This window comes from Lithobates pipiens, unplaced genomic scaffold (assembly GCF_037356315.1).
Source record: "Lithobates pipiens isolate NorthernLeopardFrog02 unplaced genomic scaffold, aLitPip1_a1.2 Scaffold_13, whole genome shotgun sequence".
Classification (NCBI taxonomy): domain Eukaryota; kingdom Metazoa; phylum Chordata; class Amphibia; order Anura; family Ranidae; genus Lithobates; species Lithobates pipiens.
The window spans coordinates 488,531,408-488,558,687 of NW_027507718.1; positions in this window are offsets into that span (position 1 = coordinate 488,531,408).

Sequence of the window (27,280 nt, forward strand, 5' to 3'; positions counted from 1 at the left end):
TGGCAGGACTTTTCCCTGACGTCCTGCAAGCACACCGCTGTAGTGTGAAAGCCCTCGGGCTTTCACACTACAGACAATGGTGCAGCTTTTTTGGACAGATTGCAGGGGCTATTTCCAACTCTATAGCGCCTGCAAAACGCCCTGGTGTGAAAGGGGTCTTACCAATGAAAAAAGAAGCCATACCTTTTGGGCAGAGCTTATTATAATTTTATGATCTCATTGTCTGAGATAGTATTTAGAGACAAGAAAAATGTTATGAAGAGACTGGAACACACAAACACCTTCAAGATGACTGAAGACACCTGATTACCATCAATCAACTCACACTTTTACATTCATAGAGATTCCTGAACACCTTAAACTTTGGAATTTGGAGGTCGCAAGAAATAATTCCTCTTTAAGAGTATCCATCTTGAAAGCCACGGCAGCTATTCTAAAAACTCTGGTAACCAGCAACCACTTTGGAATGGGTAATTATGTCATGTTGATTTTATCTTGTATGCATTTACAGTGCCTAGCGAAAGAATTCAGCCCCCTTGAACTTTTCAACCTTTTGCCACATTTCAGGCTTCAAACATAAAGATATAAAATTTAAATTTTTGGTGAAGAATCACCAACAAGTGGGACACAATTGTGAAGTGGAACGAAATCTATTGGATATTTTAAACTTTTTTAGCAAATAAAAAACTGAAAAGTGGTGCGTGCAAAATTATTCGGCCCCTTTACTTTCAGTGCAGCAAACTCACTCCAAAAGTTCAGCGAGGATCTCTGAATGATCCAACGTTGTCCTAAAAGACTTATGGTGATAAATAGAATCCACCTGTGTGTAATCAAGTCTCTGTATATATGCATCTGCTCTGTGATAGTCTCAGGGTTCTGTTGAAAGCGCAGAGAGCATCATGAAGTCCAATGAACACACCAGGCAAGTCCGTAATACTGTTGTGGAGAAGTTTAAAGCCGGATTTGGATATAAAAAGATTTCCCAAGCTTTAAACATCCCAAGGAGCACTGTGCAAGCGATCATTTTGAAATGGAAGGAGTATCAGACCACTGCAAATCTACCAAGACCTGGCCACCCCTCTAAACTTTCAGCTCAGACAAGGAGAAGACTGATCAGAGATGCAGCCAAGAGGCCCATGATCACTCTGGATGAACTGCAGAGAACTACAGCTGAGGTGGGAGAGTCTGTCCATAGGACAACAATCAGTCGTACACTGCACAAATCTGGCCTTTATGGAAGAGTGGCAAGAAGAAAGTCATTTCTCAAAGATATCCATAAAAAGTCTCGTCTAAAGTTTGCCACAAGCCACCTGGGAGACACACCAAACATGTGGAAGAAGGTGCTCTGGTCAGATGAAACCAAAATCTAACTTTTTGCCCACAATGCAAAACGATATGTTTGGCGTAAAAGCAACACAGCTCATCACCCTCAACACACCATCCCCACTGTCAAACATGGTGGTGGCAGCATCATGGTTTGGCCCTGCTTTTCTTCAGCAGGGACAGGGAAGATGGTTAAAATTGAGGGGAAGATGGATGCAGCCAAATACAGGACCATTCTGGATGAAAACCTGTTGGAGTCTGCAAAAGACCTGAAACTGGGACGGAGATTTATCTTCCAACAAGACAATGATCCCAAACATACAGCAAAATCTACAAAGGAATGGTTCACAAATAAACGTATCCAGGTGTTAGAATGGCCAAGTCAAAGTCCAGACCTGAATCCAATTGAGAATCTGTAGAAAGAGCTGAAAACTGCTGTTCACAAACGCTCTCCATCCAACCTCACTGAGCTCGAGCTGTTTTGCAAGGAAGAATGGGCAAGAATTTCAGTCTCTTGATGTGCAAAACTGATAGAGACATACCCCAAGCGACTTGCAGCTGTAATCGCAGCAAAAGGTGGCTCTACAAAGTATTAACGCAAGGGGGCCGAATAATTTTGCACGCCCCACTTTTCATTTTTTTATTAGTTAAAAAAGTTTCAAAAATCCAATAGATTTTGTTCCACTTCACAATTGTGTCCCACTTGTTGGTGATTCTTCACAAAAAATTAAAATGTTATATCTTTATGTTTGAAGCCTGAAATGTGGCAAAAGGTTGAATAGTTCAAGGGGGCCGAATACTTTCACAAGGCACTGTATGTTCTCTTAAATATTGATTTATTGAGTATTTTACAAAACTGATAATTTTTCTCCCGAATCAATAACCGCCTTGTAGATTTTTCTCTATAGATTCAATTTTCAATATATATTTTTCATTTTGAATAGTTTCAATTTTATGACATAACAAATGTCCAATTTTATTTCATGCTGTTAACCACTTACTTACCTGCAGTATAGTAACGGCTGAATTTGTGAAATAGAGAGACGTTCTGTCTAAATTGTCATTTTACAAGGTTATTGATTCTACAGGGAAGTTTATCACTGTTGTATCACATCAAAGGTAGTACACTCCAATTTAGCGGGTGTTTCAAATTGATATTCAAGATTTTATGTAACACAATCGATATTTTCATTTTATGCAACGTTTGTTTATGTCAACCAATATATATAACTATTTTTGTATGATTACATGTCTGTTGAATACATTTCATATTTTTAGACTGTGGTCATAATGGATTGAATTTGTATCTTAAAATGATCACTGTTAAAAATGACTTAATTATAGATACCGTGCAGGTACTTTCCTTAATAAGCACAACAAAATCCAATACAGTGTCAGTGTCCTTATTTAGTAATAAGTGGGAGTGGTAGGTACAATTTTGAGTAGGGATAGTAAGTTATCTGAACTGCCCTAGTCATGATGCATACAGTCAATGCATCTGCACAGTAAACTAACAACAGAGGAAGAAGGTTTTTGTACGTCTTTGTCTAACTGTGTGAATGGAGCTGACCAGTAATGCCAACAGTAATACTTGGCTTCATCTTCTGCCAGAGCTCCACTAATTGTAAGAGTAAAGTCATTGTATGGAGATCCAGATCTACTACCACTGAACCTCTCTGGGACTCCAGACTGACGATTTATTGCCTGATAGATTAAACGTGTTGGTGGCTGATCTCTTTTCATCTGAAACCAGTATATGAAACTTGTGCCATTCTTGTTAGTAATATCAGAACTTGATTTACAATGTATGACCACATTCTCTCCTGGAAGCACTGAGATATATTCCGGAGTCTGAGTCAGCACAATGTCTCCGGAAGAGACTAAAAAGGAGAGAATCATTTTATTAGTAGCTCCAATTATAAAACATAACAATGCAATATATTTAGAGCTAATTATACAAATGTACAGATTACAATGGTGCAGTTTATTGACAATAAAAAATAAAATAAAAAAAAAGCAGTGTACCTTGTATAAAGAGATATAAGACACAGAACAGGCATGTCAGAGGAATCATACTGCTATCTCTGAGTCGTCTCAGTCACAGATCACTGACTGTCAGGACAAACTGTTTTTATCGCACAACTTCATAAAGCAGGAAACATGCAAATATCACTTGCAAATAGTTTATGCCACAAGAAAAAATAATGATATAAATAATTTATGTAAAATCTATTTTTACCACTTGCCTACTGGGCACTTATACCCCCATCCTGCCCAGGCCAATTGTCAGCTTTTAGCACTGTCAGGCTTTGAATGACAATTTCTCAGTCATGCAACACTGTACCTATATGAAATTGTTATCTTTTTTTTTCACACAAATAGAGATTTCATTTTATGGTATTTAATCACCACTGTGGTTTTTATTTTTTGCTAAACAAACAAAAAAAGACCAAAGATTTTAAAAAATAAAAAAAAATCAGATTTTTCTCCTTTACTGATGTGCGCTGATGAGGCGGCACTGATGATTTGGCACTGATCAGGAGACACTGATGAGGCTGCACAGATGGGTGGCACTGAAGGGCACTAATAGGTGGCACTGATGGGCACTGATAGGCGGCACAGAGAGATGGCATTGATAGGTAGCACTGATGGGTGACACTGATGGGCACTGATAGACGGCACTGATGGGCACTGGTAGGTAGCACTGATAGGCAGCCCTGATATGTGGCAGTAATGATGAGGCACTGATGGGCACTGATTGGCAACACTGGGCACTGATAGGTGGCACTGGTGAGCACTGATTAGCGGTACTGATGGGCACTGGTGAGCACTCATTAGCAGTACTGATGGGCACTGATAGATGGCACTGGTGGGCACAGGTTAGTAGCCCTGGAGGGCACTGATCAGCAGTAATGATGTGCACTGTGTGGGACCGATGTCCCTCTAACAGAAGCCGGTTAACAGCTTTCTTCTTTTCTTCACCCTGACAGCATGAATAAAAAAAAAGCAGATAACTGGCTTCTGTTTACTTCTGTCATCAGCTATCATTAGCTCACATGATAAAGAGCCCGTTGTTATTGGCCCTTTACCCGATCTGTGCTCAGCCAAGTCCAAAGCGTGAGAACAGGAGGACGTCCTTGTACCTCCTCCTGGCATTTTAAGCCTGCGCTGTAGCCATCTTTCAGCTATAGCGAAGGGCGCCAAGTGGTTAATTATTCATACATTCAAAAAAAAATTCATTAATGTTATAATTAGAGCAGCCTTTCTCTACCTTTTTAATACAGAGAAACCCTTCAAATAATGTTCTGGGGACCCCTGTTTAAAACAACTGCATCTACAACTCACTGTACATTAGTATGATGGTCAAGGAGAAGAATGTTCCTTGCATTTGTGATCACTGAGAATAATCCTAGTCTTACAGATAGCTAAAAAGATCATTGGTTTCAGTGGCAGTTGCAGAAATTGCTTATGGCTCATGGAACCCCTAGCAAGCTTGGGGGGAACCCTGGTTGAGAAAGGCTTGGACAGAGTATGGATATTTTAGACCTTTGCCACAATTTTATTGCTGCCTGTGTCCCCTCAAGCTTAATTTTCTCTTCTATTTGTCCTGCTGACCATTATCACTGAGGTAGTGATGTGGAATCCAAAAATGTAGAGTTGTCACTAGAGCAAGAAGTGAGGGGAAATCTTTTAATAGGGGCATACAGTATGTTTCAGTGACAACTTTTGGAGGTGGGAACTGCTTACACTTTGGAGAGATTTCCTCTTATTTCTTTTTTGCATCTCACTTGCAAGAGTGCAAATGAATCAGAGCACTCTGACAAAATGCATAGGGCAGGCTTGGAGCGTCATCACGTCACCTCAGGTTTCTGGTTCTTAGGTCCGTGGAAGTCAAGGCATCCCGAACATATGGCTCAGTATATGCTCTGATTCATCTGCACTTTTGTAAGTCAGTTTTTTAGCATTTTTTATAATAAATGTTATTTACAGAATCACGCTATGAGATGCTTCTTTTGTTCACCAATCCCCATATGAGCGTATCCATTAACCACACAGAGAAAGGAGGAGGAGATGCTGGATATCACCCACAAGTATTGGAAGTATTTTGTATGTGGTGCCTTTGACCCCTGCAGGCGGTGAGTGCAGATCTGAAGGGGGAGAACGAGTGATTACCACCCATTCACCAGTTGGCTATATCTGCACAAACTTTTAAGTACCTTAAGTCACTTTAGACACTAGGCACTTAATGTTAATAATGTTAACACTTAATGTTAATATAAATGGATGTATTTAAAATACACATGTATTTTAGACAAGTGATACAATTATTTTTGCACATAGCACTTTTTTTGAAGAGATAGGATGAGGATATTCTCTTTTTCATGTTTTAGGTTCTGTGGTCACATCACATTTTAAGAGGTTACTCAATAGCCTGAGATACATATGCTGTGGCACTTGTTTTAAAGAGTCAGAACACGTTCACTTTAATATTTTAAAAAATATTTTCTTTTTTTCTATATTGCTATTATACTAATTATCCGGCAGCACCACTCATACTTCTTTCTATTGCCTTTCCCTTTAAATTCAGTATTTTCTGAGCCATGCCAGCTTGGCAAAACAGCCAGGCAGCTAGCAGGTTCAGCAATAGCTGCCTATATTTTCCAGTCACCACAGATCTCTTTAACCTACAGTTGATGATGATTGCTGAAGAATGAATTCAATTACAAGCATGATTATAGGATTTGTCAACTTAAGCCCCATACACACGATCAGAAATTCTGCCAGCAAAAGTCGGACGTGAGCTTTTGGTCAGAAATTCCGTCCGTCTGTATGCTCCATTGGACTTTTGCTGGCAGAATTCCAGCCAGCAAAAGATTGAAACAGGTTCTCTATTTTTCGTTCGAAAAAAGTTCAGACCAGAAATTCCGATCGTCTGTACAAATTGCGACCCGCAAAAATTCCTACGCGTGCTTGGAAACAATTTGACACATGCTCGGAAGCATTGAACGTCATTTTCTCGGCTCGTCGTAGTGTTGTATGTCACCACGTTCTTGATGGTCGAGAACTTTTGTGTGACCGTGTGTATGCAAGCCAAGCTTGAGCGGAATTCCGTTGGAAAAACCATCCAAGCTTTTTCCGACAGAAAATCTGCTTGTGTGTACAGGGCATAACGGTCCTTCAACTTATAATAAAAGACACAACACTGTGTGACGTGGTTTTAAACGGGCACAGCAGCCCTTTTATTAGCAAATTAATAAATAACAAAAACAAAACAATTTTAACACCAGGAGGGGGTTTTTGGGTATCATTAAAGCACATTTTTGACTATTATTGACCATGTTCTCAGCCGCGCCCCATCCGACTTGAAGATGTTGCAACTTCCACATTTTGACTTTCCCCCAGGGGACCTAGCTCCTGGGACAACCATCGACAACCAAACAGGTAGGAGCGCCATACCCTAGATAGGCCCCCAATTCTTTAACAATCTGGTTAATCCTTGACCCCCTAAAGACCCCCTGACCCACAAGCTGCTGCAACAAAAGTGCAAAACAGTAAAAAACAAAAAAATTATTTATTTATTTTTATTAGAAAAAAACATGAAACACCAAAATTGTCCCCCACCCAGACTACACCCTAAACCCAGAATATAGGACGGGAGGGTAGGAAACTTTTCACATCAACTGAACTTTCCCGAATGATTACCCATCAGTTGCACAGAAAAACCCTTGTGGCTCCACCTTGACCCTCTGACTACCCCACTAACTACTGATTTCTTTAATTCTTCTCAGACCTGTTGTTCCCTTAGTCTTGCACTTGATTATAGGGTTCGTCAACTTTCGGTCCTTGAATTTATTATAAAAGACACAACACTGCGTGATGTTGGTTTAAATGGCCACAGCAGCCCTTTTATTAACAAATTAATAAATAACAAAACTATTTTAGCACCTTACAAATTTCTCTTTTTTTTATTTATTTAATAATGATTTGATTTGTTATATTTTGTATATTTTTGTATGCATATAATGCACTTTTTGGTGACGTTCTTTGTATTTGGATGGCAGATAGCATCTCTAATTTATTTTTTTATTTTTTATGCACGATAAACAAATTGTTGATATCACTAGAAAATAAAAGCCTTTTAAAATATATTTGCCATAACTCCATCAGTATCACCAGCAAAGCAGCTGCATTATTAACCCATTAAAGAAGAAAAGAATGTGCGCTGCATTTGGACATTTCATAATTAGGAGCCTCGCGAATGTTAATTCTCCATTACGAACACTAGTTTACAAGACCGTCCACTTTCGGCTCGTTCCTTGCGTCCGTTCATGCGTGTTTGTACTTTTGACTTTTGTGTGATGGACTTGTGTACTGACGATATGACAATCAGACAACAGACCATCCAACATTTGTTGGCCGAAAGTTGGACAACAATTGTCAGAAGGAGCGTACTAACGGTCAGATTTTAGGACAACAGTCTGTCAACAGACAATCCCCTGCCAAAAATCGAATCGTTTGTACGAGGCTTAAACATACTTAATTTGTTTATTGGATTGCTCACACCCTACACTCTCTCATTTAAAATTGTGCTAAATAAAATAAAACAAAAGCAATTAATGCCGTGCTTCACCTTTACTATTTACACCTCCTATTATATCGTAAGATCATGATGACAAAACTTAAAGAGGAACTGCAGTCTGCGCACATAATTTGTAATAAAACTGTTTTGCCATTCTGAAGCTTCCCCCCAACCACTTTGCATATTATTTTATTTATACTGTGATTCTGTACTTTCCAAATATGCTGCAGAAATCTCCCTCCACTGAGTCTGGCTGCAATAATTGTAACTGTGGGCAGCTGAAGCTGCTGCCTGTTCACTTCCTGGATTTACACACACACACACACACACATACCTCCAGCTCTGCAGCTCTTAATGGCCCTCTTATGACTCATCCCTCTTCCCTTCCAAACTCTCACTAGAGTTAGAGAGAGAGCTGTGCATGATGTCACATACCTTCCAACATTTTGAGATGGGAATGAGGGACACCTACTACCAAACATATGTAGGCATAGGACACACCTCCTGCCACACTCTCTTAAAGGAGAATTAACGGGAAAAAAAGTTAACTAAATGCACAAGGGCTTTTTTTTACCACTACTATTCCTTTATATTGGCTTTTAAAATTAAAAAATGCAGCAATTTAGAATTTTTATAAATGGTTTAGCACTGGGAAACACTTTTTGAAAAATAAAAAGTGCATTTTATATACAACTATATAGATCAGACCAAAATTAGGGTCAAATGAGGAGGAAATAGTAACAGAGGGACATTGCTCCAAATCACGGTGAAGATTTTTGCCAGCACACCATGGAATGACACAAATAGCGTCAAAATGGGTGATTTATTGCATGATCACATCACAAGAATAGCGCACCGTTTCGGAGCCGCGCAGGGCCCCTTCGTCAGGCATGTGACATATCCAGCTGGTTGTTGCTACAGCACCCAAATCCGAGGCTTTTAACTAGACAAGAAACAGGAAGTGGGCTCTATAAGGTATTTACTAGCAGAAAAAAAAAAATTTACTATCCAAAGTTAAAACAAGGGCAGAAGATTTAATAGATGGAAAGTTGAAAAAATTACTGAAGTTCCGCTTTAAATAAAAATTTTTATAAAAACATCATCATATCCTCATGTAGTTGGTTGTAACTTAAGTGAAAAAAATTTAAATAAAAACAAAACAAAAAAAAAAAAAAAAAAATATATATATATATATATATATATATATATAAAAGTTCATAAAGTCAGCCCATGCGTTTATAGCCACACTATGCACATGCACTACAAAGTGTCCAAATAAGATGAATCCGTAAACAAATTCATGCGTGACTTCTTGTTAAATCTCACAGGGCTGTGCTCACATTTCAGATTCCTGCTTTGCATTCCTGTGTACTATAACCATACTGTTACATATGGTTAGAAAAAGCTCTTTGGCCTATACTGAGGACTGAATGTTGGAGGAGTAATCTCATACATAAGATTCCAGTTCTGTCTCCAGCATTAATGTTCCCATCCATGTGGACATGAAAAGAAGAATCGCATGACATAGTGCTTAATCCTTATAATTTTTCTCAAATAATACAGCTCTTACAGATATGCACTCACTATATTCTGGTGCCTGCAGTGCACCACACCGTATCTCGCATACACAGGATGTGTCATAATTGTTTGTATGATAAGAAATCCTCACACTGGTATAGTTACTGCTCGGTGTAGCTCGAAGAGCACTGAGACCTCATCAATGAGTGAAGGTGAAGCACAGCCCCAAGTGCTTTAGTTCTATATTCACATGGGCTGCTCAGTTGTGATAGGGAGGAAATGCTCAGCATAGAAACTCACTGAAAACTGAGCATGTGCAGAGCTGCCAACACTGCTCTGCAAAATCCCCAGCTGAATTGGGGACATGGACAGAGTGAGTATGAACAGCATGCAATACACCATTTATTGATAGTTTTCTATGTGAGTTTATTGACACTTTAAACTAGAAATGACTGTTAAATTCACTGTGTATTATCCCTGTCACAAACCCCTTTAATTGCAGTACTTACTGTTTTGTTTTGAATAATGTCCACTGTGAGCTGCAGGGGTGCCTAGTGGCTAGATGTTTGGACAGAACAATGGCTAAGTGGTTTCTACTTCCCCCTAGCAGCACTAGTGTCATTGGTTCGAAACTCTACTATGACACTACCTACCTGGAGTTTGCATGTTCTCTCTGTGCCTGCGTGGGTTTCCTCCCACACTCTTAAGACATGCTGACAAGTAAAATGTGTATGTTATGAAGGTGTGTTAGCAAACTTAGACTGTAAGGTAATGCGCAATATATGTAGGTACATTTTCAGTGCTAAATAAATACATGTAATAAGGTATGGCAAGAGATGGAAGGACTCTTGACTTAAAGCGGTAGTAAACCCGCAATTTTTTTATTTATTTTTTTAAACCTGCAAAGCAAAATGCATAATGAGCTAGTATGCTGCAGTCAGCGGTGCATACCGAGGGGAATATCTCCTAAACCATACAGGTTTAGGAGATATTTTTTTTACCTACAGGTAAGCCTTATTATAGGCTTTCCTGTAGGTAAAAGTAAAAAATTTGGGTATACAACCACTTTAAAAAGATTGACACTGATGAAATGATTCTTCATCTGTAATGCAAGTGCGCCATCTTGTGTTCATTATACATAGTGACCCATGTAGAAAGCAACCTGATATACAAATGCACAGGCTGCAATTTCATATAAATTTTGGCATCACAGAACTGTTTTCTGGTACACCATTACTAAACTCCTCTTTTTGCATTACGGTTGTTGCTAATAAAGAAGCCATTACTTGAAGGTGATGAAATATAATTATGTGTAATGGAATTGGAATGAGTGGGTGTGTATGGGTGTCTTTTAAAGGCTAGATCATAATGCACATTATATCTCTGGTGCCCCAATGGGCGCGGGGTGCTCTGAACCTGAATTCTCAGCTCTACCTACCTGCAACAGACACAGTGAGAGGGTCTCATCCACCTTGTTTATTCTCTTGTTTGTTCTACACTGCAGAAAATGTAACAGCAGTAGAGAGGAAAGAGTGATGTTCAGATTGAAGTTGAGAAATGCAGCCAAGAGATGATCTCATACCAATAACTCTAATGCCGCATACATACGATCTGACTTTCCGGCAGACTAGGTCCGATGGTCTTCCCGATGGACTTTCGGCGGAGTTCCGACGGACCTTCCGAACGAATGAACTTGCACACACACGAACGAACTGAGTCCGTTCATTTTGAACGTGATGACTTAAGACGGGACTAAAAAAGGAAGTTCAATAGCCAGTAGCTAATAGCTTCCCTTGCGTCGTATTTGGTCCGTCGGACCAGCATACAGATGAACCGTTTTCCTGATAAGTATTGAGTCAGTCAGTCAGTCGTATGTGAAAAACGATCGGATTAGCAAACACGTGATCGGATTGTCCGACGGACTGATTCTGTCAGACCTAGTCTGCCGGAAAGTCCAGTCGTGTGCACGCGGCATTAGTCTCACCATTTTGGATGAATGGACCTAACTTCAGCTTGGTACCATATTAGGATAAGTGACTATAACATCTCTGCTCCGAGTATATGCAATATATTAAACTTCAACAACTTCATATATATTTGTATGTATTTTGATGTCCTTGTCTAGGAATAATAAAAATTTTAATGCCTCATTTACACAGTGCAAATTCACCCATGCCCTGTGCAGGGCTGTGTTTTACATGCAAGGGGATAAACAGATGTTGCATGCATCCCCATTCTGGCAGTCCCATTTTTGTCTTTGGGATGTAGCAGCTGCATGGACACTGTCATAGCTCGCAATGTAACATCCATGCGGGTGCACATTTACCAGGGTTTACTTAACAATGCCACCTCACCATCTCAATTCAGAAAGTACATAACGACTAGACAAAAATAATGTTAGTCCTGTGTGGAAAAAGATAATTGAAGGCATTGACAGGATGAGTACCTTGATCTCTTTGAAAATGATACATGAAAATGATATGTGCATGTACTTAACATGAAATATGACTGTAAACATGTTTGTTGGCTACATTAGTGGGAAGACCTATATTTGTTAAAGGGGAGGCAGTTATGGAGGTCCCTTAGCGCATAGGGTAGGGAAAAAACACCTAGGGAAAGTTATAAAATATCAGCAAGTCTGTAGGACTTTCACACACTCCATAATGTATTGCTTTTTCTAAAGATATTAGGATAATGTGTGAAATAAAACAACATGATTTTAGCAACAATATACAGTACAAATCAGATCTATACTTATACCGCATACACATGACCGGACTTTTCAACGGGCTAGGTCCAACGGTCTTCCCAATGGACTTTCGGCAGAGTTCCAAAGGACTTTCCGAATGAACAGACTTGGACGCACACACCATCACACCAAAGTCTGACAGGTTTGAACATAATGATGTACGCCCGGACTAGAATAAGTAAGTTCATAGCCAGTAGCCAATAGCTGCCCTAGCGTCGGTTTTTGTCCGTCGGACTAGCATACACATGAATGGATTTCTCGATAGGAACTGGGTCTGGCGGAGTTGCGGGCGAAAAATTTGAAACATGTTCTATTTCTAAAGTCACTCGGATTTTTGGACAGCAAAGGTCCGATGGAGCCCACACGTGATCAAATTGTCTGACTGATTCATTCCGTCGGACCTTTGCTGTCGAAAAGTCCAGTCTTGTGTACGTGGCATTAGACAAAAAAGGCTGGAAACAAAGCTAAGTGACTCAACAATTCACAAAAACTGAGGAACTGGGGTTGCAGAAAAATGGTGGCACGTGCTGTGGAGTGATGAGTCAAAATGTGAAATATCTGGCTGTAGCAGGAGCAGTTTGTTCACAAAGGGCCAGAGAGCGGTACAATGAGTATCCGAAGACAACAGTGAAGCATGGTGGAGGTTCCTTGCAGGTTTGGGGCTGCATTTTTGCAAATGGAGTTGGAGTTTTGGTCCAGATCAATAGTGTTGTCAGTGCTGAGATATACAGGTAGATGCTTATCCATCACTTCCGAGCCCCGCTCTGTGTGTCTGTAGGACACACAGAAAGTGGTTTGCCCCTGCCCCCCACTCCCTCCTCACTGACTGTGATTGACTGCCAAGGGGGACAATGGCTTTCTCTGCTATCTCTCAGTCAGTGAGGAGGCAGAGACCCGGGAGAACATCCACTCTTGTGCACACTGCTGGATCATGATCGGGGTTGGTAAGTATAAGAGGGGTTGGGGGGAAGCTGCATACTGAAGGTTTGTAACCTTCATACATAGCATGTATGAAGGTAAAAAAAAAAACATTCAGCCTTTTGGAACCACTGCAACTCATACTAAAGTTTCAATAATTTGTTTTTGAGGTCTCTTAGATGGGGGACAGGGTAAAAAAAAAGGGGGGGGGGGGGTGGCAACTATAAAATGCAATTATATATGCACACACACACACACACACACACACACACATATAAATACACAGTGTCTTGAAAAGGTATTGGTTGTTGCAGCCAGGTTGAGGGGAGGACAGAGTGGATGAAGCCAGGTGGAGGGGAGGACAGGGTGGGAGCAGCCAGGTGGAGGGGAGGACAGGGTGGGTACAGCCAGGTGGAGGGGAGGACAGGGTGGGAGCAGCCAGGCTGAGGGGAGAACAAGGTGAATGCAGCTCTGGACCAGCTATATGTTGCACGTGTGGCTGCCGGGGGGGGGGGGGGGAGCGGGATGATCGGATTCGATACAGAACCAAGCACTTCCTCACTATCTATCACAGTTTCAGATGCCATGAAATGCCAAAATAGCACAAAACCCCACAAATTACCCCATTTTGCAAAGAAGACACTTCAAGCTATTTGCTGAGAAGCATTTTGAGTCTATGGAGTATTTTATATTTTGCCACAAGTTTCATGGAAATTAATTGTTTTTTTTTGTTTTTTTTAGCAGAAAGTTGTCACTAAATAATATATTGCTCACATATGCCATGGTTATATGTGAAATTGCACCCCAACATACATTCTGCTGCTTCTCCTGAGTACAGGGATACCACATGTGTGAGACTTTTCTGAGAGGCATGTTGAGTATTTTGCAGATCTCGCTTTTTGTCACAAAGTTTTGAAAATTGCAAAAAGAAAAAAAAATTCTTATCTTTCTTCATTTTCAAAAACAAATTAGAGTTGCAAAATACTCACCATGCCTCTTAACAAATACCTTGGTGTGTCTACTTTCCAAAATGGGGTCATTGGGGGGGTTTCTACTATCTGGACATTACAAGACCTTCCTAACTATTATAGGCCGTGAGGAGTAAAATCACCATTTTACTCCCTAATTTCCAGCAGAAAAGGTCCGGTGGAATCATTTCATCAGATAATCCGATCGTGTGCATGCCTCATTGAACTTTTTTTTTTCGAAAATTCTGATGGACCTAGAAATAGAACATGTTTTAAATCTTTCTGATGGAATCAAATTCTATTGGGAAAACCGATCGTCTGTATGCTGTTCCGACGGGCCAAAAATGACGCATGCTCTGAAGTAAGTATGAGACGAAAGCAATCGGTGTGGTAAAACTACCGTTTGTATTGGAGCTAACACATTCCTCACGCTGCTAATTCTGTGATCTTCTAAGATGCATTCTTTTCTTCTTTATAATGCAAGAAGAATGAAGTTGTTTTGCTGCTCATATTCACACAGAGTTCCCACAAACTGATTTCTTTATTATTTATCCTCATTTCATGAATAATATTCTATTTTTAAAAGCCCGATCTCCATAATAATGTTTACAATTATTTTTTATACTCATCTTTCATAATTTTTTATTTCATCAAGTTTTATTTTACGATTATTTATAGTGATCTCCATGTAATTTAATTTTTTTTGAGTTTCAAGTTACCACAATAACATTATTATCTTGTACAGTGCCTTGCGAAAGTATTCGGCCCCCTTGAACTTTTCAACCTTTTGCCACATTTCAGGCTTCAAACATAAAGATATAAAATTTTATTTTTTGTGAAGAATCACCAACAAGTGGGACACAATTGTGAAGTGGAACGAAATCTATTGGATTTTTGAAACTTTTATAACGAATAAAAAAATGAAAAGTGGGGCGTGCAAAATTATTCGGCCCCCTTGCGGGGGACTTTGTAGAGCCACCTTTTGCTGCGATTACAGCTGCAAGTCGCTTGGGGTATGTCTCTATCAGTTTTGCACATCGAGAGACTGAAATTCTTGCCCATTCTTCCTTGCAAAACAGCTCGAGCTCAGTGAGGTTGGATGGAGAGCATTTGTGAACAGCAGTTTTCAGCTCTTTCTACAGATTCTCGATTGGATTTAGGTCTGGACTTTGACTTGGCCATTCTAACACATGGATACGTTTATTTGTGAACCATTCCTTTGTAGATTTTGCTGTATGTTTGGGATCATTGTCTTGTTGGAAGATAAATCTCCGTCCCAGTTTCAGGTCTTTTGCAGACTCCCAACAGGTTTTCATCCAGAATGGTCCTGTATTTGGCTGCATCCATCTTCCCCCTCAATTTTAACCATCTTCTCTGTCCCTGCTGAAGAAAAGCAGGCCCAAACCATGATGCTGCCACCACCATGTTTGACAGTGGGGATGGTGTGTTGAGGGTGATGAGCTGTGTTGCTTTTACGCCAAACATATCGTTTTGCATTGTGGGCAAAAAGTTCAATTTTGGTTTCATCTGACCAGAGCACCTTCTTCCACATGTTTGGTGTGTCTCCCAGGTGGCTTGTGGCAAACTTTAGACGAGACTTTTTATGGATATCTTTGAGAAATGGCTTTCTTCTTGCCACTCTTCCATAAAGGCCAGATTTGTGCAGTGTACGACTGATTGTTGTCCTATGGACAGACTCTCCCACCTCAGCTGTAGTTCTCTGCAGTTCATCCAGAGTGATCATGGGCCTCTTGGCTGCATCTCTGATCAGTCTTCTCCTTGTCTGAGCTGAAAGTTTAGAGGGACGGCCAGGTCTTGGTAGATTTGCAGTGGTCTGATACTCCTTCCATTTCAAAATGATCGCTTGCACAGTGCTCCTTGGGATGTTTAAAGCTTGGGAAATCTTTTTGTATCCAAATCCGTCTTTAAACTTCTCCACAACAGTATTACGGACCTGCCTGTTCCTTGGTCTTCATGATGCTTTCTGCGCTTTCAACAGATCCCTGAGACTATCACAGAGCAGGTGCATTTATACAGAGACTTGATTACACACAGGTGGATTCTATTTATCACCATCAGTCATTTAGGACAACATTGGATCATTCAGAGATCCTCGCTGAACTTCTGGAGTGAGTTTGCTGCACTGAAAGTAAAGGGGCCAAATAATTTTGCACTCATCACTTTTCAGTTTTTTATTTGCTAAAAAAGTTTAAATTATCCAATAGATTTCATTCCACTTCACAATTGTGTCCCACTTGTTGGTGATTCTTCACAAAAAAATTTAATTTTTATATCTTTATGTTTGAAGCCTGAAATGTGGCAAAAGGTTGAAAAGTTCAAGGGGGCTGAATACTTTCGCAAGGCACTGTATATTTTCTTAAGGAGGTTGGTGTCCCGTGTTAATTTGACATTGGAGGTTATTTACGAAATTCATTTTACACTACAAGTGCACTACAAGTGCAAACTACAAGTGCAAAGTGCACTTGAAATTGTACTGAAAGTGCACTTGGAAGTGCAAAAACAAGAAAATACTGCTCTAAAAAATAAATGGTACAAAAAATAGAAAACCAAATAAAACAAACCCAATCCCACCCACAGCAGCAGCTCTAAATTGTGAGATATGCACAAATGTAAATGTAGAAATAAGAAAAAAAGCTGCGCTTACTAATATGTATGTGATATATATACACCGCTATTAGTATAAAGTGACAAGACAGTCCAATATTGATAATGAAAAATAAAGTTCAATAAAATCCAAAAATTGGGAATAGAAACCGTAGTTAACCACTTGCTTACTGGGCACTTAAACCCCCCTCAGTCCCAGACCAATTTTCAGCTTTCAGCGCTGATGCACTTTGAATGACAATTGCGCGGGCATACAACACTGTACCCAAATGAAATTTTTATCATTTTTTTTCCCCACAAATAGAGCTTTCTTTTGGTGGTATTTAGTTACAGCTCGAAGTTTTATTTTTTGCTAAACAAACAAAAAAAGATGCAAAATAAATAAATAAATAAATAAATCATGTTTTAATAGTTTGTTCTAAAATTTTGCCATCGGGTAATTTTTCTCCTTCATTGAAGTGCGCTGATTAGGCGGCACTGATAGGCTGCATTGGTGGGCACTGATGGGCTGCATTGGTGGGCACTGATAGGCTGCATTGGTGGGCACTGATAGGCTGCACTGGTGGGCACTGATAGGCATAGTTAAGGCGGCACTAATAGGCACAGATAAGGCGGCACCGATGGGCACAGATAAGGCGGCACTGATGGGCAAAGATGGGCACAGATAAGATGGCACGGATGGGTGGCACGGATGGGTGGCACGGATGGGCACTGATAGGTACCACTGATAGATGGGACTGATGGGCACTGATAGGTGGCACTGATAGGTGGCTCTGATAGGTGGCACTGCTGAGCACTGATGGGCGGCACTGCTGGGCACTGATGGGTGGCACTGGGGTGCAGCACCTTTGAGGCAGATTGTGGGCACTGTGGGTGGCACTGCTGGGTGGCACTGTGGGCACTGCTGGGTGGCACTATGGGCACTGCTGGGTGGCACTGACGGGGGCACTTACTTTTTATTAGGGTGGCACTGCAGGGGGCAGGTGGGCACTGGCAGGGGGCAGGTGGGCGCTTGCATTGCTGGTCGTGATCGGGACTGATGTCCCAATCACGGCCGCCGGTGATCGGCTTTTTTTTTTCTCCTCGCGCTGTCAGCGCGAGGAGGAATACTAGCCGATTACCGGCTCCGTTATATCACCTGATCAGCTGTCATTGGCTGACAGCTGATCACGTGATAAGGGGTCGGGATCGACCCCTTGCACGGATCGGTGATCAGGCGAGTCTCATGGACTCGCCAATCACAGAGCGCGCCGCGCGCGCTCCTCAGGGGGCGCGCAGGCCGCTCGTGCACGGGACTACGTCAATAGACGTAGTCCCGGAAAAGTAGGTCCGCGCTAATGCCGTCATTTGGCAATAGCGCGGATCCCAAGTGGTTAAACAGACACCACCAACACGTGATCCACCACCACATGAATTACACGCTTACCAGAGGCAAGCTTAATTAAAGCCTGTATGTATCCAACCTTCAACTTGATAATAGTGCTTCCACAGACCACCTGGATAATATTTGTGCAGTGGGAGAGACTTTCAGATTCACATCGCTGTCATCACCCTTCCTTATAAGAACGTAAATGATGGACAAGAAAAGGCAACAACCGATCGGAGCGCACCTCCGTCATAAATTCATGGAAATGAAAGAAAGACAACTCAGAGTCAGGTGGGATCTTTGTAACCACACAGACAAGGAAACGAGGCTCCATTCAAAAAAGCTAAACACACCAGGAAAGTAAGGCCGCGTACACACGCGCGGACTGTTCGCCCAACCTTGTTCGGCAAACAGTTTGTCAAACAGTCCGCTCAAAATTTGCATGAGCGGACTTGCCCACACACGAGCGGACTGTTTGACGAACAAGGTTGGGCAAACAGTTCGCTCAACTTTTGAAATGAACGGACTCGCCCACGTAAGGCGGAGGCAAGTCCGCCCATTTCGAGCGCGTGTACAGGTAGGCGGGGCCCGCGAAGGAGACGTGGCGGGCTCCGCCGCCTGGAATGGGCTTAAAGGGGAACCCCAACGCCGAAAAAAATCGGCGTGGGGGTTCCCCCCAAGTCCACACCAGACCCTTGTCCGAGCACGCTACCCGGCCGGCCAGGAAAGGGGGGCGAGCGAGCGCGCCCCCCCTCCTGAGCCGTACCAGGCCGCGTGCCCTCAACATGGGGGGGTGCCTTGGGGAAGGGGGGGGCCGCGCGGCCCCCCCACCCCAAAGCACCTTGTCCCCATGTTGATGAGGACAAGGGCCTCTTCCCGACAACCCTGGCCGTTGGTTGTCGGGGTCTGCGGGCGGGGGGCTTATCGGAATCCGGGAGCCCCCTTTAAGAAGGGGGCCCCCGGATACCGGCCCCCCACCCTATGTGAATGAGTATGGGGTACAATGTACCCCTACCCATTCACCTGTGAAATAAAGTACAAATAAAAACACAACACAGGGGGAAAAAATATTTTATTGCACAGCCGGGGGTCTTCCGTCTTCGGGGGTCTTCTCGCCGGACTCCTCCGCTATGTGTGTGTAGCTCTTTTGCCAGCGGAGGAGTCCGGCTTTCTTCCTCCCCGCCGCCGGCCTCTTCTCCCGACTTCGGGGGTCTTGTCCCCCTCTTCGGTTCTTCTGCCGGGCCACCGCGCCTGGTCCGGTGGCCCGGTCTTCTGTCGCCGTCTTCCGTTCTTCTGTCGCCGCCTTCGGTTCTTCTGCCGGGCCACCGCGCCTTCTTGTAGCTCTTTTACAGGCGGTGGCCCGGTCTTCTGTCGCCGTCGCCGCCTTCCGTTCGTGTTCTTCTTCTTGTTCTTCTTGTTCTTCTCCAGGCGATGTTGACTCGACGAGCTCTCCGGCCGGAATGCCAGAGCCGCCCTGCGCTGTGACTTATATAGTGACAATGGGGCGGGGTCACATGGTATATGTCACATGGGTTGATGTCACATGGTGACCACGCCCCCTTACGATGTCATAGTCCCCATGTGACATCAACCCATGTGACCAACCCATGTGACATATACCATGTGACCCCGCCCCATTGTCACTATATAAGTGACCGCACAGCGCGTCCCCGGCATTCCGGCCGGAGAGCTCGTCGAGTCAACATCTCCAGGAGAAGAACAAGAACAAGAAGAAGAACACGAACGGAAGGCGGCGACGGCGACAGAAGACCGGGCCACCGCCTGTAAAAGAGCTACAAGAAGGCGCGGTGGCCCGGCAGAAGAACCGAAGGCGGCGACAGAAGAACGGAAGACGGCGACAGAAGACCGGGCCACCGGACCGGGCGCGGTGGCCCGGCAGAAGAACCGAAGAGGGGGACAAGACCCCCGAAGTCGGGAGAAGAGGCCGGCGGCGGGGAGGAAGAAAGCCGGACTCCTCCGCTGGCAAAAGAGCTACACACACATAGCGGAGGAGTCCGGCGAGAAGACCCCCGAAGACGGAAGACCCCCGGCTGTGCAATAAAATATTTTTTCCCCCTGTGTTGTGTTTTTATTTGTACTTTATTTCACAGGTGAATGGGTAGGGGTACATTGTACCCCATACTCATTCACATAGGGTGGGGGGCCGGTATCCGGGGGCCCCCTTCTTAAAGGGGGCTCCCGGATTCCGATAAGCCCCCCGCCCGCAGACCCCGACAACCAACGGCCAGGGTTGTCGGGAAGAGGCCCTTGTCCTCATCAACATGGGGACAAGGTGCTTTGGGGTGGGGGGGCCGCGCGGCCCCCCCCTTCCCCAAGGCACCCCCCCATGTTGAGGGCACGCGGCCTGGTACGGCTCAGGAGGGGGGGCGCGCTCGCTCGCCCCCCTTTCCTGGCCGGCCGGGTAGCGTGCTCGGACAAGGGTCTGGTGTGGACTTGGGGGGAACCCCCACGCCGATTTTTTTCGGCGTTGGGGTTCCCCTTTAAGCCCATTCCAGGCGGCGGAGCCCGCCACGTCTCCTTCGCGGGCCCCGCCTACCTGTACACGCGCTCGAAATGGGCGGACTTTCCGAGCGGGAACAGTCCGCTCATTTCGAAAGTACAGCGGACAGGCCCACACACGGGCGGACTGTTCGCTCAAACACAGTTTCAGCGGACAGTTTTTCGGAATTTCCGAAAGACTTTGTCCGTCCAACTGTCCGCTGAAACTGTCCGCTGAAAGCCCACACACGAGCGGACTGTCCGCCCAAACACTGTTCAGCGGACAAGGTTGGGCGAACAGTCCGCCCGTGTGTACGCGGCCTCAGGCTCCTCTCTGCAGTGTTAAAGCTTTGTGAATTGAGAGCCTCATGCAGAGAGTGTCACTTCAGTGTTCTACTTCTTCCTGGTAAAGTCTGTGTGGTTACAAAGATCACACCCGACTCCGACTTGGAAGTGCAGTCGCTGTGGATCCAAGGGGGAAATGCAAGAAAAAAAAAAAACAGCATTTTAGCTTGCACATTATTGGATGATAAAATCAGCAGAGCTTCCCCTCATTTCAGATCTACCCCTCAGATTTACAGCAACTGCACTTCCAAGTGCACTTGCAGTGCAATTTCAAGTGCACTTTGCACTTGTAGTTTGCACTTGTAGTGCAAAGGGGATTTGCCTCACATAAATACCCCCCCCCCCATAGTCTTTTTTAAATGTACCTGCCTACTCAAACTGTCCTTTTTGAATAAAAACACATAGGAAAGTATTTTGTGTGTAGCGCCCGCTCCTGAAGAGCACGTGCTATGTGTTTTTAAAATTTAAAGTTACACCTAAACTTCAGTTTGGTTTAGGTATTATTATTCAAAATTTGACCTCAGAATCAGTCTGACTGGACTATGAGGTGTTCGGCCTGGCCATAGGGGGCGCTGTCTCCTCTGGTAGGCATGGAAACACAGTCTGGTTGGGTGCTTTAAGGTTACTTTCTCTCGGAGTCAGCCCAGTGGGAGTGTCACTATTGCTGTGTCTTCTGGGAGAGGGTACTTAGGATGCGGACGTCACGTGTTTCAAGGTTGCAGTCCAGAAGTGTGTTCTGACTCCATGGTCCTCGTCCTCCTGAGCAGCCCCCACAGGCCCTCATGGCCTGGGGTGCAGATCCATCCGTTTCCAAGTCTCGGAGCTGTCTAACCCGAGGCGCAGTAACTGGAAGGAGGGTTCCAAGGTGGTCCAGTGCCGTCTCGGTTTTGGGGAGGCCCAGCAACTGGAAACGCAACCAGGGGAGGACTCTTCAGAAGAGGGCCACGCACAAGGCTGGCTGCTCAGCACGAGCCTGGAAGCTAAGCTGGAAAGGACACTGGGTGAATCCGCACTTGTACGGTATCACCGGACTGGCTGCAAGACACTGGTACCGTATGAGAGTTCTCTAATTTATCTTTCAGTTACAATCAAGTCTCTGAGAGAGACTTTTCATTCTAAAGTTCTACAACCAAGTCTGTAAGAGAGACTTGTCATTCTAAAGTTCTGCAACCAAGTCTGTGGCAGAGACTTTGCTTTATCTGAATCACCTGTCAAAATTTACCAAAAGGGGATTTATCCAATAGTTGTAATATCCAGTTGCGAATGGCTATTCCCTGGACTGCATAGAGAGAGACATTCAAGTGTTAGCAGTTCCAAGAGTACCTGAGCTTTTCTACCTATACCCTCTATTCCCTAATGAGAGACTGTGTTTTGTTCAACGGTTTTGCAAATAAAAATCCCTAAAGGGGATCAAATGTCAGTCTCTGCAGTTCATTGGGCCATCTACCTCGGGAAACCCCTAGACGTGCACGAGGTGAAGAAGGTAACGGTAAGCCCAAAAATAATCAGACACTCCTTTGGGGGTCAGTGCTACATGTGAAAATAAAATATCCATTATTCTGGGTAACAAAATAAAGAAGAAGGCAATGCTGGACAAACTTTTGGAATTTGTGAAGCCTTTTGGCCCTCAGGGCACACATCAAGTCTGTGGAAAAGAAAATTGGGATCTTGAGGAGTCCATATAATAGGGAGCACAATCTGGTCCAGAAATTCCAGAGATCGCGACAAGCAGCAGATGAAATTTCTGTCCTAAGGCTGTGGTACTACAACAGTCTGCGTCTTCTGTCAGACCAGACGTAACCCAGGCCATTACTTTGTTCTCTTGCATGCAGCCTTCCCTCCACGCCTTCCTTGCAGCATTCCTTGAAGGCCGTGGCTCTGGTGGCGGACTTGTGGCAGGAGGAGGAGGAGGAGGAGGATGGGCTTACTCATATATGTAGCTGTTCTCAGTGAGCTGGCCCCTCAACCCCTTCTGAAGGGCCTCATAAACAATTTCCTCACAGAGGAGGCATTGGCTCTTCTGTAATTCCAGCAACCTGGTGTCTAGATAGCAGCCATAGGCCTCTTCAGCATTGGGGGGGCTCCTCAGAAAATGGCTGGCTTCCCTAATGAGGCCCAGTGTTGCATCCTCCATCATTTCCCCTTCCTGGGCCTTTTGGTGGTAAGGCAGAGGGGAGGCACCTGGGATTGGGTGAGGCTGCCACTGGGCACGGCCTCCTCCTGGCTGATGTTTTCCAGACCCTCCTCTTGGCTGAGCTCATCCTGTGTATAAAAAAGGGACATAGTTGTAGTTTTTGATTCATCAATCACACACAATTTTCAGCTCATGACTTGCAAATTGAATGTTAATAAATAGAAAAGACTATCATTCTGACCCCAGCATTTTTCAAGCTGGTCAACAACATTTTTGGCATTTTTGGCCACTAGTGTCTAGTGAAATGTATACATCATTGTTGGTCTAAAATCATTGATGTGTAAGCAATTATAACATCTAGTTAACATCATTAATATTAGGACAATAAATTTGTATAAAAACTAATATACCTGGCTCCAGCTGGGCCAGGCTGGAAGGCCCAGGTTGTTCCTGGGAAGCCACTGCTGGGGTGGAGGGAAGGCTGCAGGGAAGGGTTGAAAGAGATTTCTTGGCTTCAGTTTGGTCATCCAGAAACCTCCATTTTTTGAAGTACCACAGCCTGGGAACATAAACCTTCCCAACCTCGCCAGCCTGAATGGGAAGTAAGCCCAAGCCCCCCGAGGATGTGGAGGAAGGAGAGGTGGAGGAAGTGGACGACATAGGCACATCACCAGGTGAGTGTCTGACACCCCAGCTTATGGTAATCTATGTATGCCTGCATATTTCTAAATACATTTTATACTTTTTTCATCAATTTTAGGTGATGTTCTGATTGTGGAAGAGGAAGCTGTGGAACCTTTTACTAGGGCCAGCGCCCAAACCCTCATTATCAAACTGATGGTGTGGAATGTGCATTCACCTTGACAGCATGCAGCAGGAAATGGAGAACATGATCGATCCCTTTTTCCCTAAAACAAAATTGATCATGTTCTTCATTTTCTTTGTAGATGAACATTTTTTTAAGATTTGCACATTTTAAAAGCCAAATTTTAAAGATGCACATGGTGTGTCAACATGTGCTATCTGCCATCAGAGGATCTCAATGTATGCGCTTTGTGGGTGCAACCCCTTCCTCATAACGCTAGTAGGTGAAAGGAAGGGATTTCACCCCCAAAACACGTCCATTGACCCCCCATGAGATAGCACATGTTGACATTACCCATTTGGACTTCAATTTCACCCCTTCATATTTATGGCAATATCAAGGCATTTTTGACACTATAATGTATGATATTGCCTTCTGCTTTTATACGTTGAACTTTGTAAGTTCCAGAGTTGTGTATGTTATTTTTTAAAGCATGCCTGTTTCTAAGATAATATATTGATGAAAAAATAAATAAATAAAATATTATGGAAACAAAAAAAAAAATATATTGATGAAAAAATATAAACCCCAAAAAATATTGAGACAAAAAAAAAGTTTTAACACATTTTATAAATGCACATGTGTGAGGCTGCTTTCACACTGGGGCGGTATTCAGGCGTTACAGCGCTAAAAATAGCGCCTGTGTAGCGCCTGAAAAAAAACGGCCTCTTTCACTCCAGTGTGAAAGCCGGAGGGCTTTCACACTGGAGCGATGCGCTGGCAGGACGGTGAAAAAAGTCCTGCTAGCCGCATCTTTGGAGCGCTTTGCTGGCGGGTTTAACCCTTTTTCGGCCGCTAGCGGGGGTTAAAACCACCCCGCTAGCGCCCGCAGACCGCCGCTAAAACGACGGTAAAGCGCCGCTAAAAATAGCGGCGCTTTACCGCCGACGCCGCTCCCGCCCCAGTGTGAAAGCAGCCTGAATGTGCACAGAGTAAACATTTGGAAATACAACAATGTGTGGCTTCTTCTTTCAATACCAGTTTTGTAAGTCATTTTGTGTTTACAGTAGCAATGGGGCTTATTTACTATAGGAAAATCCATTGGCACTACAAGTGCACTAGGAGAACCTAGGAGACAGCCAAAAAGAAAAGCAAGCAATAAATAACATTTTAGATTTATCAGAATTTTGTTTTAATTACTAAAAAGTTTATACATTGCCTGGCATTGCAATGGCCCCCTACCCATAAAATAATTAATATATCTCTCCCAAACTTCATAGGCCCTTTGGGGTGCCAAGCCAGTATGGCCAGTATCCAGGCCCAACAGGGAATTCTCTGGAATAAGTCTGGCCTCAGGCCCAACTGAGGCTAGATAATTATGGGAATGTTTCCTTAAATAATTGTGCAGGATGCAGCACAGGATGATGTGGTTGATTTTGGAGTCTGCCATATGGACAAAGACGAAGGGGGGTCTTTCCAAGTTGTCTGCATCTGGTGGCAATGCTAGGCCATCAATCTGGAGAGGCTGGTAAAAACTCCATCTGGGCAAAGGCTCCTCCATCCGACATCCGGCCATTCTTCCCCATGTCCACATAGAGGAACTCATAGTGTGCTGACACTACTGCCATTAATACTACACTATTAAACCCCTCATAATTATAATAGTAAGACCCCGAATGGGGTGGTGGCACAATGTGGACATGCTTTGCATCTATAGCCCCTCCACAGTTGGGAAAGTCCCAACAGTTAGCAAAATGTGAGGCCACAGTCTGCCATTCCTGTGGCGTTGAAGGAAACTGTGGAGTCAAACAAGAAAAAAAAAATAAGTATAAGCACATAACATTGCAAGCAGATTACACAAAAAAACATTCTTGCACAACATCAATATAACATTTATTTGAAGGAGTATATAAAAAGACAAAACTATAAGGCCCACTTATCAGATTCCTCACCCCCTCTGATGGCCCATTGCTAAAGTTTTATGGGGGTTGGGGTGGGGGAGGGTTTGAAGTGACTTTGGGAGCCCAAAAAAAAGCCTCAGTCCTGATTTTAAGGACACACATTACATTTGGACACATTTTAGGTGGTGGGGGAGGGTTATAAATTATTATTTTTTGTTTACAAATGTTTTATTTGAAAGACAGGAACATGACAGGTACACAGTACAAAGTGAGACCATATATACATTGATGAGGTGTCTTATATTGGTTAGACAAGGCATATACAATTATCACTAGTTAAGCAGTATTGTATACTTTAGATAAAAGATGCAAAATTAGTAAAAGGCATAATATCTTGGTCTATCTTTACAGAATTTTTAGCTTAATATAAACAAATAATAGGAGCCAACATAATAATAAGAGACTGTATATTGGAGGCTGTAAGATTAAACTAGTGTATTATTTCTATGGTAGGGACCAGTAGTTCCATTTTTTATGGAAGGATGGCATAGTGCCTGAAAGTGTGTGGTGGATTCTCTCAGATAATTTAAGAGCATCCATTCTGGACAATACTTGGGACCAAGTTAGGTTGTGTATTTTCCAGTTAACCACTTGCCGAACCAGCGCACGCCGATGTACGTCGGCAGAATGGCACGGGCAGGCAAATGGGCGTACCTGTACGTCCCTTTAAATTTGCCACCCTGCCATCCACGCTGGTCGGGACCCCCGTGAGTCCGGTCGCGGGACCCGCGGACTTGATCGCCGCGGGCATACCCGCGATCGTCTCACGGAGCGGCCGAATGAAGAAATGCCGTTGTAAACAGCATTTTTCCATTCTGCCTAGCAACTAGTGACGCTGATCTCTGCTCCATGTGATTGGAGCAGAGATCAGTGTTCACTAAATTAAAGCCCAACCCCCCCACAATTAGTAACACACCCCTATGAACACTTAACCCCTGCACTGCCACCCACTGGTTAACCCCTACACTGCCAGTGTCATTTACACAGGAATCACTGCATTTATATAGCAGTGATTACTGTATAAATGACAATGGTCCCAAAAATGTGTCAAAAATGTCCGATGTGTCTGCCACAATGTCGCAGTCACAATAAAAATCGCTGATCGCTGCCATTACTAGTAAAAAAAAAATTATAATAAAAAATTATTAATAAAAATGCCATAAAACTATCCCTATTTTGTAAACGCTATAACTTTTGCGCAAAGCAATTAATAATCGCTTATTGCGATTTTTTTTACCAAAAATATGTAGAAGAATACGTATCGGCCTAAACTGAGGGAAAAAATGTTTTTTTATATATTTTTGGGGGATATTTATTATAACAAAAAGTAAAAAATAATGTGTTTTTTTTCAAAATTGTCGCTCTATTTTTGTTTATAGCGCAAAAAATAAAAACCGCAGAGGTGATCAAATACCACCAAAAGAAAGCTCTATTTGTGGGAAAAAAAGGACGTCAATTTTGTTTGGGAGCTACGTCGCACGACCGCGCA